Source organism: Platalea leucorodia (assembly GCF_965183815.1).
Source record: "Platalea leucorodia genome assembly, chromosome: 1".
NCBI lineage: Eukaryota > Metazoa > Chordata > Aves > Pelecaniformes > Threskiornithidae > Platalea > Platalea leucorodia.
This window is the reverse complement of record NC_138823.1, coordinates 113,836,526-113,855,353: the sequence shown is the minus strand read 5'-3', so window position 1 is coordinate 113,855,353 and position 18,828 is coordinate 113,836,526. Positions and strand designations below refer to the sequence as shown.

Genomic DNA, 18,828 nt, shown 5'->3' with positions numbered 1-18,828 from the left:
TAAGCATATACAAAGGAAGTTATTGTAATACTTTGTTATTGAAATACATACATTCCAAAATGTTTCTAATACGTTTGTCCTACTACATGGGGAACCAAGTGGCCAGAGACACATAGAATAACTATCCCATGTGGGCACAAAGACATTGAAGCTGCATGTCTACACTGTAGTCACAGGTGTGAAATGTACCTTCTGTGTCAGAGTTGCCTTGAAGCTACCCAAAAATAATTAAGTGGGCATGCCTCTAGAAACAGGGATCAGGCTCGCTGAGACAGCAAGGAACTACGTATGCATCTAGCCAGAGCTTCATACGACTGAGTCTATCTGTACCAAAGCCAACTACTTTAAAGCTAGCTTGAGGACAGCTATGCAGGCTGCAGTCATGCAGCTTTGGTCTTAACTGCTTCAAAATCCTGTGCAAGTCTCTTGAATATGGGCTAGTCCCCTTCTCATGTTAGTCTAATCTTCATATTATTGGCTTTTTTCTGTGGGAGATACTGCTTGTTACTCAGTACTTCCCTTTTTTTCAGTTCCAAGAAGAGAGAGATGGGGCTGCCATTTCCCACATAAAGACACAGCCCTATCAGAGACATCATCAGCACAAGTAGTTCATCAGATGTTTCCTGTGGGATAGAACATTATTAAATCATTTTGGAAAACCTGATTTTCCCATGTGAAATAGTTGCTTTTCAACACTTTGAATGGAAAATTGTAAGCAGTCACATGGAAATAATTTTTATCTACATTCACAAACTTTCTTTTTTGCAACTTTTTTTCTGCTCACAAAACTGAAAACAAATGAGAAAATTATTCCTCCCCATTGCCACTTTCACAGATTATCTCTATCACCTCCTTATTTTTTTTCCTACTGGGAAAAGATTCTGCAGCGTTAATACAAAGTTTTCAGTGCAACTCTGTTCCAGGGACCAAAACACAGTTTATTCAAATATTCTTCTTCAGCTAGCAATTACAGACAAGTAAAAGGTTCTTTTTTTGTGTTTGTCCTGGGAACTTATTATTCTAGTGGTAACATGCACCTTTGCAGGTTATAGCACAGAAATATACGGGATATTTGTATCCTGAACAGCTAGTGTATACAGAGAAAGCCTAACGTGCCCTGGGTATGTGTGACGAGCAATGCTCCCACCTCGTGGTCAAATCGTAACCCTGCGTTTTGACAGGTCTTGGTTTCAATAATACATTCCTCTATGCACTGCAAGAGCATATAATATAGTATAGTATAATATAAAATAATACATATGTAGCCTTTTAAATATACAGACTCTATGAAGGGTTCATAACAGGCTTACCAGAAATTGAGTTTTTAGCATTCTTTATTTTGAATTTGTTAAGCTATACTGTTGCTTAACAGTAGTTAAAAGCCTATATGGTCTATACATTGCCTGTGTCAACATGTAAAGCTGGCTTTTGGTCTTAATTTTTCTTGACAATCATTCCTTGATCAGCAAGTGGAAAATTCCCTGATTATAAAGGTAAAGTACAGGGGCTTAATTTCCTTCTGTCCCAGTTGTCCCCAAAAATCAAGTGGCAGAGTGGCTGGCACAGAATGTTGTTATCTGAGAATGCCTTTGGTATAGGAACATGGTGGTGTGAAGGAGCCGTGAGGATGGCTCCACAATTACCCCAGACATAGTTGAATTAACAAGATTCTTCCCAGCTACGTTTAAGGAGAATGCAGCTTTTTGCAAAGCTGTTCAACCATTTAAGAGTTGTCTGTCTTTGCAGCCACCTGCAGATACAGTTTTCATGTGTGTCGATCTAGCCAAGACCACCACATAGCAATGAACACTAAGTAGACTTCTCACAAAACCCTGCTCATGTAATCTGCATAATGCCAATGTTATTTTAAAAGAGGTTACTCAAGCGTATAAACGAACAGCATTTGTCTATATCTTCTTGAGAGAGGTAAAAAGGTGAATTTCAGGTCATATAAATAATGGTGCCATTTCTATTTCTGTTCCAAAAGATAGACTGATTTCTCCTTTATTGTCAGAAGCAAAAAGCCCATTTCAGTTTGTAAGGCAAAAACATTGGATTCCTCCTTGCTGCTTGATAGTGCTCTTGATATTATATGTCAGAATCCAGCAGCACTGGCAAATTGGAATGACAATAGTCTAATAGTCTAATAGTCTACTTCTAAAGACAATTTCCTTCCTTTTCTTACTTCTTTTTATGGCCTGTTATTTGAATTACATTAAAGGTTATTGCCCCAAGTTAAAAATCAGAAAGCGTTGTACTGATACCTTCTGGAAAAGCTTGCTTGCAAGCATAAGGGCATTTTGCTATCCAAAAAGACGTATTTCACCATAACTTCTCTCTGCTGAACAATTGCTCCATAGTAGTGCAATATAGGATAACTGGAGGGGAAAAAGCTTCTGTGTTTTTTAAAATCCTTTTTGTGCTCTTTTTAAAAAAATGAGTGTGTCTAATTTAGCAAGCGGCACCTGAGGCAAGCTGGAATTTGCGTAGAGGGATGTACTCTGAAGAAGGTTTTATGCAGTTTTAATATCAAATAGAAGATGAACATGATGTGATGTGATCTTTGAAGCTACATGCAAAATACATTGCTATCATCCTGACTTCGGGAACATTATATCACCATGGCATGCATGCTTGATGAGAATTTGGCAATATGTAGAAAGGTACCTTGTATAATTATGCAGATTATTTTGCAGCTTGTCTGTTTTGTGAGTGTGTGTGTAAATCTTATGGAAGGCACCTGGTTTTCCTTTAAGACTTTCAGGTATCTCTTTTTTAGCCTGCTTTCCATTGTTCAGGCCATGCCAGGTAGTTAGAAAGTCCTTAGGATGCTTGACTGCTTTTTGCTTCTACTTTAAGTGAAGTCACAGATATATGTGACAAGTTTAAAAATTGGGAATAGCATTTGGCTTGATTTCAGATTTAAGTGAATATTTGGAATATTCATTCCAGATGCATAGTGAAAAAGTATTCACTGTAGGTACTTAAGTGGGTTTTTTGAGTAGTTAACTTTACGGGGAAGATTTTTTCAGGTTATCTTTGGTCCTGTAAATATAGTTCTGCTCAGAGACAGCATATGGCTGCATTGCTCCTCGGGAGTAACGTCCATGGTCCTACAGGCATGGGGGAATATGTAACTTATGCAGTACATTGCGGAAATTCCTCCTTGATTTTGCACCATCAGCCATTTTATAGCACCAGTTAGGGAGTGGAGCTGTAGCCTTACTGCTGTTACAGTCCTTCTTATCCCATTTAGGATCATTTGCCTGTGCAATGATATATAGAAATTCTCTGCTTCAGCAAGAGTCCTCCTTGCTCCCCTCCTCCAAGAATTTATGTTCAATCCAGTGACAGTCAGGCCTCTGTTTCCTTTTGCAACACTTAGCCCTGAAAGAGAAACAAGATCATGCCTGAAGGGGAGGAAGAATGTGAAATGGTGCCTCAAAAGAGGTCGGTGACCTTTAGCTTTCATCTTGTCCCTTCCCCATGGAACAACTAGCTTCCAATTTGAGCATACCAGCTATAAGTATCTTACTAGATAGGGACTCTGAGAAGGTAGTTTAAGTAGAAGCATTAAGAAAGAAGAAATCCAACAGTCAACTGTATGGTAATCCAAATGTAAAGACTGCACTCTACAAACTGCCAGCTGGGTGCTTGGTGGGTACCTTCATGCCCTTTGCTTTGTCTGCTGGACCTGCTGCCTGGTCTCTTCCTGGGGGCAGAGGCAAAGGGACACCAGTTCCCTCAGGCTGCTCAGTCTGCAGTTCTGTGCCATTCAGTCCACAGAAGCTGGACAAAGAGAACAGAGAGTCAATGTACAGGTTAGTTTTCTGAAACTCATACCCTAAGAGTACTCTTTACTACTTATTACCATTAATTGGTCCATCGCTTGGCAGTTCATTCTTTTCTCTGCTTCTAAACTGCTGCTTTGCTATTCTTAATGTCAAAACCTGGGACTTGGAGGCAATAATAAATGTAGAAGAAGAAAACCAGCAAGTGATATTAGTTGAAAAGTGCTACTTTGAATCAGGCTAAAGTATTTAGGAATTTAAGTCTAATTCAAAACAAGTGCTTGTTAAAAACTGAAGAGGCACTGAAAAAATCCAAATGAGAATTTTTGCTTTGAAGTGATGTTTCACATTTTTAGCCAGGTTTAAGTAAATGGTAAAAATAAAAGTTTTGTTTGAATTAGATGAAAAGCCCAGCTTGATCTTTCATTGCCTCTCCACCTCCCTCCCACCAAAAAAACCCACTCCCCAACAATCATTTTTGCCATGAGAGAAAGAAAGCAATTACTTGTGTCTGACCCAGAGCTAAGTATTTTCCTAATTTTTCAGTTTAGTCACTCAATCAAAGAAGCAATTATTTGCCAAGTGCTAATTACAAAATTCTGATTCATATATTTGGCTGAAAACTTCATTGGCTTTGATTATTCTTCTGCCTGTGGCAGCTCATCCCTTTTGTGCCTTGAAAAGCACTGGGGTTTTCATTTCCATCCATGATGGAACAGGTCTTTATGAAAACCATGATCTAGCTTTTACCCCAGACATGTTCAGAGCTTTGAATTATGTTCGATTATCAAATGTAGAATAAACTTTTGCACTTAACTGCTGTAGGTCGCTTTGCATAACAAGCGTCTAATTTCTTTTGTACATGCTTTACTCAGGAAACTCAAACGTTATTTGGTGTAACCAAACTTTTGCCAATGTATTCATTGTGTTTTTCTCTGCTGTTTTCTATTTCCATAATGTGCTGGTAAGCAAACAACATACATTAAAACACAGCTAATCTCTTTCTTCCATCACTGATGTGATCTCAGGTCAAGTGTAATACAAGCTGTCAAGCAAACATAAAACTCAACATCAGTGTGAATAGGACTAGAAATTGTTTGACGTCATGAATGATTTAGGGATAATTATGTGCCAAAGCTCAAAAATCAGAATACCTTCTATGCTAATGTCATTTCTCCTCCTAGCAAAATGAATGTTAAGCACTTAGGTCATCTGCTAAATTAGAATGATGGTATTTAAATTCAGTTACAAAACAAGTATTCAAAACTTTTTCCCAACAGCATTGATTCTTGTTTTCCCTTGCTTTAAACAGGACACAGGTATCTTCGAGTAACATTCTGTTTTCTTTGGAAAAAATAATGACTCTAAAATTTCGTATCCATTAAAAAGACAGATAACGGAGATGAATTAACTTAAAACACTTATTTCTTCTTTGTTTCACTGATCTTCTGAACTTTGTTTCTTAGGCCTCATTCATCTCCAATGCAACAGAAGCAAGAAAATAGCATAAATATGCAGAATTTATTCCTTCACGGTCTTAATTTTCTTTGAAAATGCTTTCCAAATGGCTTTAATAGGAGACAGGATCATCCAGTGCTGGGAACTGAACACTGAGATTTTTGACATCTTCAGTTTATTCTGAGCGCTAGGAGTAGCTTTAACAGCGCTTTTCAGGTGGGGACAGGTTACAACTGAGCACACTTTAGCACTCAGGGGAGACAAGAAGTACCCAGGCTTTTGGGAGTAAACTTACAAAATTAAGGGGTCACTCCTGCAAGATGCTGAGTGAGTCCACAAAAGGAATTAAAAGTGGCAGATTTAGCAATCTGCTTCACCAGCTGCAAATGCTTCCATCATTTGTAGTAGGAAGGATAAACTTTTTGGATTATGGGTTATCTGAGACACATTTACTCAGACTGTTATTTCCCCTCATTGTGCCCTGCATCAGTAGTAATCATTTTATGATATCAATTACCATACAACAGTTTGTCATTTCTGTTGTCATTTCACCCAGTGCCTGGATGGAGCAGGGTGCTGGGGGAGGACAGAGTTTGGAATAGTCTTGTCCTGAAAAGCCTAGGCTTTTAGTAAGTGAGGGTAGAGGCTACTTTCAAACAGCGTGTCAGCTTTCCTAGGAACACTCAAACAACCATGCTGGGTCAGACCAAAAGTCCCTTTAGCTCTCCATCACCTACCTTACAACATTTCATAGCAGAGATCTTAATGAACAAAGAACAAAACCAGAGCAATGCCTCCCCTCTACACCTTTCTGTCTTCCAGAGAGCTAAGGCAGAGGTCAAATCTCTGACTTGAATAGCCTCCGATGGATTTTTTCTTCCATTACTTTGTCTAATTATCTTTAGAGCCCTGTTACTCTTTTGTGTACTGGGCACTGAGGCAACACAATTCAAAATTTACTTAGGCATTATGTGAAAAATCACATCTTTTTATTGGTTTCAAATTTACTGCTTGATAATTTCATTTGATAACCACCTCCTTGGACTGGGAGAAATTGTGAGTAATTGTTCCCTATTAACATTCTTAGCACCACTCATAATTTCATTCACCTTTTATTAGATTCTCCCCTCAACTCTCCCTTTTCAGGCTAAAGAGTCATAGCATGCATAAACCTTGTGTATTCAACTTTCCTTCAAGTGCAACACTTTTGATATGTTTATGTTAGTATGTAACACTGACAGTCTGTGTTACACATGTGGTTATTGGGGTGTGACAAGAGAATCTGATTTTAATAGAAATGAGAAAACCTGTAGGATTAGATTCTTTTCCCTAACAAAAATGTTCATTTTAATATAATTGTGTGATGGTTTTTTTTGGTTGATATCTTTATGATGTTACATCATAAAAGCATGAAAGGGCATCACCATGGGGAGCTCAATAAGGGATATATTGAATGAATATGGTTAACTGAGGCAGTCTTCTTTTGCCGTTTCTGTATATTAAAACTCTAACTCAAAAATATCTTGGGGTAGTAGTACCTCAGCATTATTTGATGGTGTGGTGGAGTTCTCCCATCCTATAGAAGTGCTCATGCAGCATGCTAAGATGATGAGATTTGTTCATGCTGAGCACTACTTTTTCACAAGTGAACTGCAAGGTTACCACAGTCTGCTTAAAAAGAAAATGCTAATGTGTAATCCTGGATAATTGTGGTGTCATCTTGAGCTTCCTTCATAATTAAGTATGGTTATAATGCTGAAGGAATGCCTATTTGAGCAGAGGAAACAGGAACCATGCAATAACCTCCCAAACACTTTCATCGACAGGGACTGCCAAGCAAGCTAAGTAGTTTGTGAAAAAAACCCTGCCCATGAAATCCTTATTGCACATCACACTGTCCTGCAGTCTGCATTCAGCATTTATTTTTCAGGAGAGAAAATAGCAGAGTTTTCTTTTAAATGCAATTTGAAAACCATAGGGCTCAGTCTTGTCCTGACAGCCTGGCCTGGCACTGGAGGCCGTGGGGAGGTGTCCTGAGCCCTCTCTGGGCAGCGCTGTGCTTTCGGCAGCTGGGGAGGAAGGGATGGAGAGAAAGGGCAGGCGTTTGGCTGGAGCTGCAGGGCCGGCCACCTTCAGAAGCGATGCTGGGAGAGGTCAGCTCTCCATTTCCAGCTGGTACAACCGGCATTGCGCCTGTGGTTTACCCTCAGTGAGGAGCGTGACTCATTACAGAACAGGTGTAGTTTTTGAGTCAGTCTAAACTCTCACCTCAGTCTAAATGCCTCTGGGGCTCTGTTCCTGTTCTCCAACTGGGTAGCAGATTGTGAAAGTTTGCATTAGAGAGACATAATAAATGCCAACTGTTAAAACGGGTAGTTCTTGTAAGGCCTTGGACTCCAAAGCATTTGTTTTATCACAAAAAGAGAGGCAAATGTGTGAGATTAATCACTGATTGTGCAAAACTGACAGCCAGCTTCCTTGCTGTATGGATACACTCGTACGCTGCGTAATTCTGTGTGAAGGAAAAGACAAACCACAGTGCATTTTCACTTCAGTACGTCAGACTGTATAGTAACATAGTAAATATACGTATATTCATAGTCCAGCAAGCACAAGTTAAAAATGCCTTAATATAAACTGCAAGCTGATAGCAGAAGTGGAGTTGTTAATCTCCTCGCAGTGAGTGCTGCTATCACATGAAGAGCTGTAGAAGTCACTGGTATTTGCATTAGTGATCAAGGGGAGGGCTGATACTCAACCTTGACAAACAATATAAACTCATCAGCAACCCTGAAGAATTGAGATGTGCATTCAGACGAGGCCATTTCAGATAATGAAATTCAATATATGCCAAGTGAACTACTTGAAGTCTTCCTGTGTACCAAGGACTGTATATTCATTCTTTTTCCTCTTTCAATTACCTCTGTTGTTACATACTAATATTTGCACTGGATCTATTGTGCTGAAATGAGAAAGAGGCTGAATCACATTCAAGGTTAAGGTAGTTGTAGGGAAGCTATATTTGTATCCAAAGGGAAATTCAGCTAGGAAACCAACACATCTGCTCCACCAAGTAGAAAAACAATTTAAAGCAAATGCTGTACTGGAATGTTCTCATTGGAGCTCATGATGTGGCTAACAGAAGCAAAAAGCAATATATGACTCAGTTCTCCACAAGGAACTTCTAGAGTCTGGAAAAAAACATTGCATTTCCCCTTGTTCCACTAACAGCGATGGGAGGAGTTAAAAGTCTTGTGAATGTGGATGGCATAGGAAGGAGAGGTCATGTTGGGTGGTACTTCGAGCTCTATTTCAGATTCCTGGTGTGATTCAGCAAATCATTTAAGAGATTCAGAAATAATGACTGCTCAAAGATGTCATTTAGTGCAGTTAATGGATGTGTCCCAAATGATTACCTTTCCTTCAGGGTCAGTATTTTCTCTTTAAAATGTGGCTAATGATACATCTCACAGGATTGTTATGATCCTGCTAATGACAGTATATCAGGCTGATTTTTTTAGATGGGAGACATCAAGGAAGTATAGTACTATTGTTATGGCTGTTACTATTGCCCATTATAGATTATGCTGTCGGTAGTGCTGGGAATGTAACAATTCAGTCTAAATAAATCCAATGAAATAGTGAAAGCCTAATTCTTTAAAACAGTGTCTTCGAATTGCATCAGTGAGCAAGATATTGTAGAAACTTACAGGGGACCATCCTGAAAGGAGAAGTCCCCCTGCTAACTACACAGTAGAAGAAAATGATGCCAACTCACTAACAGATCCGTGCAGCCACTGCTATACATTCATCAGAGATAATGCAATCCAGCAACAAAGCCTTAGATCTTTATTTTGCCAGTCCTTTTTCTCTTTGCCCAAACACTACTTTAAAAATAAAGGCAATATATTACTGAAGGCAAAAGAAACCGGTTTTCTGGAAGGACCCAAAGAGATTCTGATGTAATCACATCTTCCAAGGCATGCCCAGCCTTACAGATAAATTGATCTCTCCTTGGGCTGCATCTCGTTGGTTGAGAGACCCTTTCAAATGCACTTTCAAACTCTACTGACATAAGCATTGTCAGAATAACAGTAGCTAAGCAGAGTGCCAGGCGTGTTCAGATAACTGGTTGGGACGGCCAATAAAGAGTAAAATATTCATGTTCCTGTTTGAAGTTTTTCCAGAGGATTTCTAGAGGAGGGTGTGAGGATTGTTGGATAGAGTGTCATCTTTCATTAGAAACTGTCCTCTTTCACTAGAAATAAAGAAAAAGGTTTCTTATCTACATTCACTGAAAGGGTAGTCAGGCACTGGAACAGGCTGCTCAGGGAAGTGGTTGAGTCTCCATCCGTGGAGGTATTTAAAAGACAGGTAGACGTGGTGCTTAAGGACATGGTTTAGTGGTGGACTTGGCAGTGATAGGTTAATGGTTGGACCTGATGATCTTAAGGGTCTTTTCCAACCTTAACGATTCTATGATTCTATGATTTCTTCTTCAAGGAGATCTGTTCATTCTGAAGATTCACTTGTAGTATAACTACATAGACAGTTATGTTTGTAAATTCAGGACGTTAGTCAAATATAGACTAATTTTGAGGCCAAGGGATTATAAATATTTGACAGGAGTCAAGTAGATTGTAAAATGCACATATTTTGTTAGATCTCAGGCACCTATCCATACATAAGGCTGTGCTTTTCATTGCAAGCTGTTTGGGAGAAAGGGGCTTTTAAAAAGTAGTGCTCTTTTGTGTTTGAAGCATTTTCTCTTGTTCACCTCAAACAACACATACAACATCATTGCTTTTATGAGCAAAAAGGTACTGGAAGAGCTAGTGAGCAAGGGTGATCAGAGAACCCTACAGCCAAGAAACCTAATGGGATCTCTTGATCTAAGCATGCTGGATTCTGTTACATGAGCCCTTTGATGCCAAAGGTTGAATTCCCACTGGATCAGTCAGGGAGCAATGGATTTCACTTTGTGTAGGACAGAATGATATTTCCAGTCGAGCCAATAAGAGGTATTGCTTTGGTGCGCCTCACCTTGCAGCCTTTCAGCAGTTAAGCAAAGCTGCACTGCTTGGAGGAAATGAGGCTGTCTAAACTGATACCCTTCTTTTTCTTTCCCAGATTACCTGCTCCTTGGACAAAGGGGAGAAAGGCAGCATTTGACATTTTTCTTTTTCTTTTTTTTTTCCAGATATGGAAGAGTAAAAATATATAAAAAAAGAGACTGCAAATTTCTTTCATCATTTTAGCTGAGCTTCTTCATTCCTGTTCTCCTCCTCCTTCTGCAAAGACCAGTTTCTGGGGAAGGCGTTAAACAACTTTCAAAACACTCCTCCTCCCACTGGCTACTTCACAGCTAATGACTCTGGGTTCTAGGGTGGGGGCCTTGGTTTTGGGGGTCAGTTTTATTTTTGCTTGTTCGTGTATGTGTGCGTTTTTTGTTGTTTTGGGAAGTTTTTTGTTAAAATCTAAGTGGTGATTTCCTGATGCAAATGGTTCCATTTTTCTGGACAGGTCGAGCAAATAGATGAGAGTCATTTTCAAAAGCCGGTATTGCCCTTTGCTATGCCTCAAATTGTGAAATCAACATTAGGATGATGCAAAAGAATATAACAAAAAAAAAAAAAAAGAAAACTTGATAATACTTCACTTTTATTCTTTTACCCAAGACTTGTTTCCAATTAGAATTTGACATCGGTTTTGCCCTTGCAAAATCTAGAAGATTTTGTTAATAAGAATGGTGAATTTGTAGAGTCATTTGACCATTGGTTAGGATTTGATGTCTTTCCCAGATGATACAATGATAGCAAAATGTTTTTGTTTCTAAACAGCAGGCAGACTCACTCAACCCTTGGTTTTGTTCTGGTTTTGCAGTTAATAATAGGAAGGAATAATCAATGAAAGTGATATTCTCTTGGGGCGAATTTTGTTGTCAGACTCTGAGAGCACGCACTAATGCACTGCTTGATGTGCCTGCCTTAAGTTGAGATTACAGGTAATGAGCTGTTTCCCACATTTGTTCATGGGCTGCTCGTAACATTGTCTGACCTGAAGATCTAAGAGAAGAAGGGCAGCAGGGAGTCACACGGATCAATTCTTACTTTCATCTCAGTGTGGTCTTTCTTTCGTCACTGACTGAACAGACAGGCCAAAGAAAAGGAAAAGCGTTACTGGAAAAGTACAGACAGACAAAACCAAAATGAAAAAGTGTGTCCTAAATATACTGCTGGAGTTGGTGGATAAAACTGCCTTATCCAGTGGAGTTAGACGCATGGAACGTAGCCATCATTTTGGCCCATTTTAAAGAAGAAATGTTAAAAAACTAACTCGCTCAGGCCTTGATTCAGGAAGGTATCTTTGTATGAGAAATGTCAAACATGTATGTAAGTGCTTTTCTGGCTTGGGATCTTGGTAGGGATCCAGTTAATTGTAAGTAATTTTACCTGTCTATGTGGAAATCAAGACACATCCGTACACATACAACTGTTTTTTGCCTAACTCCTTTTTGTTCAGGATGAGTTCTTGCTGTGTTAGTCGTATATGTATTTTACAAAGAATCAGACTGCTATCATGGCTCTTTTCTATGTAGAGAACATGCAAAACATTGGCTTAGGAAGGTAAATCTGTGATGTTTCCTTTTCATGGTCAAAAGCACAGGACTTTACCACCAGCCTACATTAGAGCTTAGGTCTCTGTTCCTGCTCAAACTGTGCAAGTAACAGGAACGAGCTTCCCGTGACACTAGCAAAAATCACAGCAGTGAGCTCAGCCTAAATCCACATTTAAACATGAATAGCTTCTCACTCAGGAGTGTTTGTATCTGGGATTTTGATTATTGAGGCTAGAGACATTTTGAGTTCTTTTTTTGGACACCAGAGTTTGAATTTGTTCAAAGCCAGAGATTTAGATTAGGTTCATGCTGTGAAAAGGTTGCACTTCAATCACATGTTTTCAGAAGGAAGTACAAAAATAACTCTTGCAGTTCTTAGAACTCGCAGTTGGCTTCACTGAACCAGCTCATTTAAATAAAATAAATATAAGGGCACGTAGTGTTCCCATTTGTGAGCTCCTGGTTCAATGGTAGCTCTGGAGTAGATTTTCTGAGGAAAGCGGGGTGCTGGGAGGACAGTGGCCCCGCAGTCAGCGCTGAACACTCTCTGTGTCGTGTGACAGGCAGAGCGCTGTGTCACCACGTAGCACTTTCCCACCTCCCCTTTCCCCCCTCCATCAGCATTCAGCCCCAGTAGGAGTGGTAGAATATGACTTCCAGCCCTGACCAGGCTCTTTGAAGGCACACTGATGAAATATCAATAATGCAGAACTAAATACCACAGCAGTGACTCAGTCCCTGCTTCGTCGGACTTCTCCCTGAAGTCAGGGGGAACATACCCTCACCAAGTGTTTGGTCAGAGGTGCCGGATGATTTAGTCAATATTTTTTAAGTTACCCTTACCTAATGTACAGTGACTAAAGATGCCTTAGATTATGCACAGTAGAATAATAATAATAATAATAATTAAAAAACCCTAAATCTTCATCTGCTTCTGATACATATTTTCTTTCTTTCTGGGAGTGACTTCTTTCAGACCGCAAAGCCAGACTGCTTAATTCACGGCTGGTCAGTTCTTGTTTCTCATGCACTGGCACAAAGGTGTGAAATCAGACTGGAAAATGTTTTTCCTCAATTGTTCGGGTTATTCACCACCAGCAGGAGCTAATAAGGGAAGTGGTGGATTTGCTGTCTCTTGGGGACTGCAGATCAGAGCTGCTATTCTAGAAGAGATGCCATAGTCAAAGTTGCTGATCTCAGCACACAGGTATGCAACACAATGCTTTGCAATATACAGGCAGTCAGAGCTAGCTCTAACATTCTCCTGCTCTTTTAAAATCCTTTCTATAAGCTACAGTGGATTATTAGCATTATTTAGAATTTTTTGTTGTCATGTAAAAAAAATCCCCCTGAAATCTATTAGCTTGGAAGTATATAAAGTGAAAGTGAAATGTAGAAATCGAAATCCTACAAAGAGACTAGGCCAGATGAAAGCATCTATCATGGGGTCCCCTCCCAGGATCACACCCACATTCCCCTACTCTGCCCCCCCACCTCCCTGGAACACTCTGCAGCATTGTGCTAGTGCATTGTGAGCCAAGGAATGGTATGTTTAGACACCTCCCAGTTAAACTAGAGATCAGCCACTGTGCAATTGTGTAAAAAAATAATAAAAATTTAAAAAACAATTTACAGAACTGCTTTCTCTTATTTTATTCCACGAAAGAAAACAAAAGAAGTGGAAAAGAATTAGGTGTTCATCAGCTAATGGCCTATGTTTATAAAGAATGAGAAAGGATTTCTGTTTTTACATCCTTACCTAGCTTTCCCTAGATGTATAGAAATTATGTTTTCAGATGCCTTCCTTTTCCATCCTCAGTAAGACTATACAAGCAACGAATAAGCCAGAAATTCTGCAAATATAGGGCCCATGCCATTGGCCTCATGCTGAAATTCTACGGAATTATTTGGGAGCACCCACCAGTAGGCACCAAGGGGTCTTCTGGTGCCAGGGTGCTTCTTACGGAGGGTGGCGCAGGCTGGGAAGCTGTGTGATAAAGACGGCACTCTTCCACCTCTGCGCAGGGACTGCTGGTGCTCTCAGAAAGCTCTGCCTTGCTGGAAGAGCACCAGGCATCTTCTGCTTCACAGAAGCTGTTGTGTAACTTGAGAGGGAGAATCCAGGCACTTTACCCCCTTAAAACAGGGAGGGATACCATTGCAAGTATCCCTGTCAGTGTTTTTTTCCTTCAGCTGGGACTGGTGTTCAGGGAATTACCAGACCTTTGACTCATGGTGACGTAGTGCTTGAACTCCTGGACACACTATCATTAAAAAAAAAAAAAAAGAAAAAGCAAGTAACATGTTTTTATCCTGTTCATTATTTAAATGGCTCAAGGGGTGACAGTTCTCTGGGCTGCACTCAATCAGTGATTTGAACCATGCGTTTCTGTGACAACATGCAAGAAGTATTCACACATGTGAAAGAAGGGATTTGTTTATTTTTTTAAATTAATTTTTTAAAATGTAAAAACCTGTGATACACCCTCTCAAAATGCTTAAGTCAACCAGTTTTCCTTACCAACTACGTAATTTTTTTTTTCGAAGTTATATGGTCAGATTTCTATGTTTCATTATAAAAAGATGATAGATGTCACTAATGTTTTCCATGTTTGAGAAAAAATAGAGATGCCGGAAGCCAACTTTTTTTTTGCTGCTGCTGATAAAATAGGTGGTGGATTAAAAAAAGAAATTTTGCAATTTTAGACTGAAAACATTTCAGAGTAGTCAATCTAGGCAGACTGATGCTTATCTAACAGTGCAGCCTTTTGTATAGCTCCAGCTGGTGTAAACACACTAGGTATTGATACAGTAGGATGTTTAGCATCAGAATGAATCTGGAATTTGGGAGTCTGGTTCCTGATGGGTGAGTAGAGGCAAATTCCTTTTTCTCGATGCGTCTCTTTTCAAGCATAAATTCTGTGGTTAGAGAAACTTTCCAAAATGTAGTTGGTTATGCCAGAGAAGAATGGTGTATGGTGGTGTCTTTACAAACTATCCTTTGAATATGCAAATGTTTGCATATGTACTTACAAAGTCTTACAAGCACAGTCTGGAAGCAAAAAGATTTCAAGCTAGATAGATGATAGTGCTGTGCTGCTTTGTAATCAGAAGGTCTGTGAGCTCACCTAGCTAAAGGCAAATACTTCTGCTGTTAGTCCTTGCAAATTCTACAGTGGGTCCCAAATGTGGCTTCTAATTAAAAAGCACAATATTCTATTCAGATTAGAAATGATGGAACCTGACAAGGACAGTACTTCTTTTGCTTCATCTAGAATAAACTAGTCTATATCCAGTCTATCTTGTGAAATGGTCTTAAGTATTTCTTATTGGCCTACCTTTTTCCTCAGATTTCATTTTATAATAATGAAACTCCTCATCCTCTGATGATCTACACCGTATGTTAGCCATATATACTCAGGAAATGACAGCATAATCAAGTCCTTTTCTCTTACCTTTTTTTTAATCCATCACCTCACCCAATAATTAAAAACAACAGAGCGATCCTGTGCTTTCGCATGTGTTGAACCGGTGCTGATCTCAGAGCTGTGCTGGCGCGGTGTCTGAACATCAGCACTCAAAAGCAGGAACGCGCAGAGGACGAGAAGGAGCCCTGCAGCACTGACTCCGTGCAGGTCGCTCTGGGGAGTGGGCATCAGTGCTGGCCTGGTAGAAAGGAGCAGAAAAAAACATGCTTTAACATTTTAAGGGATAAATTCAGCTCCCTCTGAAGTGGGTACAGAGGTTTTTCCCACTTGTGTTACCCACAACATGAGCAGGTCTGCTTCAGGGAAGTGATCGAGTCTCCATCCCTGGAGGTATTTAGAAGACGGGTAGACGTGGTGCTTAGGGACGTGGTTTAGTGGTGGACTTGGCAGTGCTAGGTTAACGGTTGGACTCGATGATCTTAAGGGTCTTTTCCAACCTTAATGATTCTGTGATTCAAGGAGTGCATCCTAATGTGGTGCTTCCCCTGCTTCCATAGGCAGATAAGTTTTGCGGTCCCAGACGACCCTTTCCCTATCTGATTACTGCGATCAAAGCAGGAGCAGGGTGGGTGACCACTGCCAATGCCATTATTTTCTGTTAAAATGAAATGCAGGCCATCCATTTCTGCTTGCTGAGATTGCCTTCTCGTTGCTGCGATGTCCCTTTTGATCCCCAGCAAGCACCGAGGGTTCTGATCTGTACCCAAGCAGGACCGGGACACATGCCTGTCTTTGAGGCATCAGCTGTCCTCCCTGCTCTGGTGACTTGACCACCAGGTAGAAGAAAATGGAGCTACTTCCAGCCAAGCTGGCTGAGGACCGGAAGCTCAGTTTTAGCAAATTTATTTACCCTCATACCTAAGCGCATGACAGCACTCACTCACAAGCTTCACAGCACACTCTTGGCATTTTGTATTCTTTTGATTTCTTCCAAGTGCATATGTATCGACTGCTGTCTATTCATAACACCCTGGTTTTAGAAGCTATCCAGTGGTAGGAGGAATATATGTAATCCCGTTGTCTCTGCCGGTGGTCGTAGGAGTGCATCTATCAAACAAAATTACTTATGGCCATTGGGGTTTTCTAGTGATAAAACCTAGCAGTAGAATGACAGAGTGAGCATTTTCCTTTTCTTCTTGCTTGGATGATATTTTTATACACTTTTATATGCAATTTTTTTAAATATTTGCTATTTTTATTGTAGGGTTCTGGTTGGGTTTTTGCCAGACCTTCTGGTTGTCTACAGGCCCAGATTCTCACAGGAATATTTCCCTTCCCTTTTCTCCTCCCCGTTCTTCCCTGATAGACAAAAGCCATTGCGTTTGCAACATCAGCTTAGAGCAAAATAACACCTAGGGCCTGATCACTCTTTTAGTTGCACTGAAATCAAAGGAAGTTGCATGCAGAGTCCTGCTGGTCCCACCGCAGTGTCTGGGGCCAAAGACAAAATAACCGCAACATATACAGCTAATAACGCGCAGGGCGGTCTGTGTAAAGCCAATGCATCAGAGTGGCACTGTCTTCCTTTGCTGTGGTAGGAGCTGCTTCCACCACATGTATTTAAATGCGACTATATATCTCTCTTCGTTCTGATGATGCTACTTCTTGTAGGCACTTCAGTCAAAGTCATACCCTAGCGCACTGACTATCTTCAGCAGGGAGGAAGGGTGGACATCGTAGCTTATCTGTGACAGTAGATTTCACTGCTCTTGTGGTTAACCCTACAGTGACAGGTCCTAAATAAAGTTAAGAAACATTAAACCTATTGGCAGGAAGGATAAGGGAAAATTAACCAGATTCAAGGATCTTGGTCTTGTAAAATAACCTTCTCTCAGCTGGCATTCTGCAGGGAATTCTATATATGAAGTTGAACATAAACTTTAGAGTTTGTTTATATTAGCAGAACTGATAGTGGAGATGTCTTTCTTGAACTGAACTAAAATAAACAACAGACACCTGTTCTCTAACATTTTTCAAGGAAGAAAGAGGCAGGTTGTTACGCTATTTTGCACCAGGGGATAGAAAACAAGTTAAAACACATGCTGAAAGCAAAACTCAACACAAGTTTGCTCCTGGGACTGGGTGGGTAGGGTAACGAAAAAAAAACTATTTGGTTTGTTAAGACTCATAAGGAAAAAAAAAATGCAAAACCGAAATGAATGATGCCATAAAATGCCAAGTATTCTCAACTGTTCTGAGAATAATGTTAAACAATATGTATTTATTGTTAGTTCCTTATTTGAAAGAAGAGGCTTGTGGTCTCTAAATGTATAAAACATTTTTCAACATTCCAGTTTTTTCTGTAACCAAGTCCGTGTATGTTCATCCTATTACCAAATAAAAACAAAGAGGTCTCCGCTCCATTTGAATTAAAGTTGTAGAAGGGTTCATTTTGTTCTGGTGCTTTCTACATCCGATGCAGGCATGGCACTCGCCGTTTGCTTTCCAGCGTCCAGCTCCCCATAGAGTACTGGTAATAATCAACTTTTTTTTTTTTAAGCGTCATGGGAACATTGCTTGGACACCACTTGCCCCTGTGGCATTACCTAATTTCTAAAGACAGGGAAATTGAGGTAGAGAATTCAAATAGCTTATCTAAGGACCCCGAGGTAAATCTCTACCAGTTTGGGGATTAGACTTGTCAACCTCACTTTTCCTCTTTTCTCTTTTGACTGAAATCACAGCCCATAAGAGCATCTAAACCAACAACAGCACACCACAGTCATGCCCACCGAAACACTTGCTTGTGTGATTTTTTTTCTTCTGTGCCACTTGTATCATGAGTATCGATCCCAGAGGACTGGTGTCCTGTACTCCAGTATTGCTTATAGACCTTTTTTCACAGCATTTCAGCTACATCTCTACATACCACCTTCTACAAAATATCTTATTCCACAGGTAGACTCAGGCAGTGTCTGTGCCGTAGTCATGACACCACACAAGTAATGACCAGAATTGGTGAAAGGCTTTGTGTGGAACTCTCTTCCTCTCTGGGAGGTTCACTGGTATTGATTTACTGAAGAACATGCAACGTGCTTGCTACTGTACCTGCTTGTGTTCTTATACCTCACCATCTGGCTTTGAGTCTGCATGTACCTCCAGTCCAGTGCAAGCAGAGATGAAGCCAAGCTGCCAATTTCTGGTAGATATTGTGGGTGTTCGTGTAATTGACTGTGGTCTCCAAATCAAAAATACTGGCTGCCACATAAGCAAGAAGGGAGAAAAGATGGTTTGGAAAAAGCATCTAATGATTTGGGTGACTCACCTCCACTGGCAAATCCAGTATCAGAGTCCTTTCTCTGGCACATATAGCCAGTGGCATAAATGTCCAGAGCTGTTACCAACCAGCGGTACCCAAAGTGATGCCAGCTGCTTGCTGAACTGCCACAGAAGCAAGGTAAGTGCTGTGTAACTGCCTTCAGAGCCATGCCAGGCAATAAAACTGGCAATTGCCAGTTCTGTGAGGACACGG

At 40.2% G+C, this 18,828-nt stretch overlaps 1 protein-coding gene across 3 annotated transcripts in view; it reads left to right on the top strand.

Moving 5' to 3' along the window:
* PDE1C (phosphodiesterase 1C) overlaps positions 1-18,828 on the top strand; it is a gene marked incomplete at both ends in the record, with an annotated part of 326,875 nt that overhangs the window by 299,300 nt on the left and 8,747 nt on the right. The gene's annotated exons all lie outside the window — the stretch shown is intronic.